This window comes from Augochlora pura, chromosome 8 (assembly GCF_028453695.1).
Source record: "Augochlora pura isolate Apur16 chromosome 8, APUR_v2.2.1, whole genome shotgun sequence".
In the NCBI taxonomy this organism is placed as follows: Eukaryota; Metazoa; Arthropoda; class Insecta; order Hymenoptera; family Halictidae; genus Augochlora; species Augochlora pura.
The window spans coordinates 8,687,489-8,691,205 of NC_135779.1; positions in this window are offsets into that span (position 1 = coordinate 8,687,489).

Sequence of the window (3,717 nt, forward strand, 5' to 3'; positions counted from 1 at the left end):
AGAAGAAAAACCGTTGGAAGGTATTCGCCCGATTTTTCCGTTTGTTCTTTTCTCGCTGGAGAGAAAATAAACTGGCAAAAAGAAAAAAGGAAAAAAAAAAAGAAAGAACGGCGAGCGAGTTACGGTCTGTCGAACGGGCAAAACGAAAAACGGGTGGAACGGCACTGAATGTTAGTAGTACAAGTCCGGAACAAGTTGGGCGTTTCCGCGGGCGAGCAGCTGGCCGACATTCAACTGGGAAGAACAAGCGACGCTTTTTATTTGCCGCCACCTGTTTCGTTCGCCTCGTTCCTTACTTTGCCCGGTATACACGTCCAGCCGAAAATCTCCAGCTACGAATATGCGGAATGCGCGCTGGGCATGTGTGTGTGTGTGTGAGCGCGCGCGCGCGCGCAGGCGGATCGTTGCAACGGCTACGACTACGACGACGACGAGCCCGCTGCATCGCGACAAGGGACCGCCGACGCGTTTCCTCCGTGCATTTGTCTCTACAGGCACTGGGAACCTCTGCATATGCTGATACGCGAGCAGATGCTCTGATATTGATGATTCGTGACGTCACGTTGTATTACGAATCGCCAATATTGTTTGGCGGAAGCTGCTCTCGGCGGGGACGCCGTAAAATCTCGTCGATCCGGCTGACTAGGTACGACGCGGTTTAACATTTTGCCGACGAGCAACTTTCAAGTTCTAACAGCTTTGTTTATTTGTCTGTTCGGTTATTTACGGGTGTAAAATCTCGACGCGTACAGTGCATCGTAGGTGGTGTATTGTTCGACTCTTCGCTATCATATTGATTAAAAATCTTCCATATTTCTTTCTTCGAAACACTGATATTTCGTAGAGAAAAAAATGAAACGAACATTAACTTCTTCAAGGATACTGCCACGTATGTGTACGCTTAGTTTTCTTAAAATTATGATTACTCTAAGTACAAGGAAAATGAGAATCAGTTGAACAAAACTATTCGCTACAGAATCCTTCAGCAATACTGAAAGTACCTAATCGAATGAAACGAAGTGAATGATAAATAAAAATTAAACAATTAAATAGATTGAGAAGGTTATTTCAATATATTTGTCAGCGAGATGCCGCGTAATTTCTAACTCCGGCGACCTCTGCAATCCTGTGGGCCAAAGATCAAACACCATCAAAATCCTACTTGCAGCTTCGTCAGCCCGCAGATGCGAGGAAACATCCGAGACGTACTCCTCAAGTATTGTCACTTCGCGAACTTTGTTTCCCGAATCTCGGCGGCACGAATCTCGGATACGGGCGCGAGCCCCGTTTCCAGCGAAATTCCGCGGCGAACAATCACCGCGCTGCCTCGTCCCATCGGAAACGTCGGGCGCAATAAAAGATGGATGAAAGTTCAATTCCACGCGATCGCGGAAAAATGATGTATTCGCCGCCGCACGCTTCGGCACGTGTATCGGCGGAGCGTGTTTCTAAGTGGGCTTCATTTCCTGTCTGTCGCAAGGACCGACCGAGCGTTCTCCAAACGGAAGTTGCTAACAGAGTCAGAGAGAGAGAGAGAGAGAGAGAGAGAGAGAAGTATGTCTCTCGTGTCTCTATAACACCAATAATTTTCAAATAAAAACCGTGAAACCGATCACTTTCATCACTCAATTCATTCGAATCATTTTTCTCAACATTTCCCATAGATTTTTACACGCTGATCTTAAGTCTATTTTTAACTCTTTGCATTCGAAGCTATTTTTATCACGTTTTAAACAGATTTTCTGATTTCCGGTATTTCTATTTTATATGATTTATTGCGGTTTATGCGTGTGAAATTGTGCTTAGTAGCAAGTACGATACTTGTTATTTCAACAATCTCTAAATATAAACGAGTCTGTTACTATTGCAATTATTTTGAGAAATATTATAGCAATTTTCAGTGGCACCTAAAAGTTGCCACTCGAGTACAAAGGGTTAACATATTAACGACGGGGTATTATTATTATAACTTTCCTGCAATAGCTTTTCCTAATGTGCTAAGTATTTCTGTAATTATCGTGTTTTATTAAAATTTTCGGAAACTATATCTATTCAATTGTCAAACAAAGTAATAAATATATGTTACAGGTAATGCGTTAACACATTATCTGCGAGTTGCAGATCGAGCTTCGCTCTCATGCTTAACAGAAGAAAGTTAGTGAACTTTGAAAGAATTCTTTCAAATGTATAGCGATATAAAAAAGGTTAAATTTTATTAGAAACGTAGCGTGTCAAAATTGACCCACCACTTCAGGATTTCAAGGATTCGTCTAACCGAGAAAACAAACGTGATTTCGCGACGCTGTTCGTTATTTCGGCGACTGTGGCAGCGCCGGCAGCTAACGAACTCGAACGAAGAAACAGAGCAATCTGTTCTTCGTAGGGAGCGAAACAGGATCCTGAATTATAATCGCGGGTGCTCGGGAGGGTCCGCGGCCTCCATTCCCTAGTCATTCTTCGCGTTACCAGTTACCACGCCGGAATAACCGATCCGCGGCGGATCCGAGCCGGCATCGAAGTTCTTTCATTAAACTTGCGAGGATTGTTGTCTCCGCGGATGTCCCGGGGCAACCAAGTGTCCGGAGCCAGCGACGAGCTTGACAAAGTTCCCCCTCAGCCGAGACAAAGGGCGCGTGCAACTGTCGGCATCCCCCGTCACTCAGCCCTCGATTTCGCATGAGGTCTCACAGAATCGCGCGGAATCGTACGAAATCGCACGAACTGCCCGCGAAAGCGGCACGCGAATTTTTCTCGTCGCTGCTTCGACCTGGATTAGGTGTTCGAACTTTCCGTTGCCACACGCGCACGAACCGATCGCTTCCATGAAAACGAAGCGTGTCCGACGGTCTGATCGCGCGGTCTCGCGATCCTCTTGCAATGTGAGCGACGTCTGCACCTGATCTACTGTAAAGGAAACTTTCGTTGGATCATGCGGCCAAACTCTGTAGTCGTTCCGCGAAAGGCTGTGCGAATTTAACGCACAGAACCTCGGACGACGGACCGTTTCCGCAACTGTGTCAGAGTTAGGGGAAAATGATGTGAGAACGTGTTTCTACGTGTACAGTACTTAACAGTAAATCTATCGTCGAATGTCTACTGACCGGTCTCGCATTTTTTATCTTCAAATTGTCAAAATTATAGATTGCGATAGGTTTGAACTTTGTTTTAGTTTCTTCCTAACTGAAACTGATATTAACAGCCTTAAAATTATATATCACTATAAGAAAATGTGACATATGAAATTAATATTCTTCTTATTATTACATTTCAATTTAAATTCACACTTTATGCGATTGCGTACAAGCTTGAATTAAAATAGCTTAAAAATAAAAGCTCATTAAAAAAAATCCTATCAGTGATAAATTATTATTCCTATATATATAGGCCCTCCGTTTCCCCTAGTCCCCAGACCCTCCCCAATTGGCCCCGCCCCTCGGCCAATCACGGCCCTCCGTTTCCCCGCCCCCCAATAGGCCCCGTCCATCGGTCAATCAGAGCCCCCATTTTCCCTAGGCCTCGGCCAATCAGGGCCCACCGTTTCCTCGGGCTTCCGCCCGCTCCCCCCATTGACCCCGCCCCTCGGCCAATCAGGGCCCTTCGTTCTCCCGGGGCCCTACCCCCTCCTCCAATAGGCCCCGCCCCTCGGCCAATCAGGGCCCTCCGTTTCCCAGGGGCCCCGCCCCCTCCCCCAATTGGCCCCACCCCTCGACCAATCAG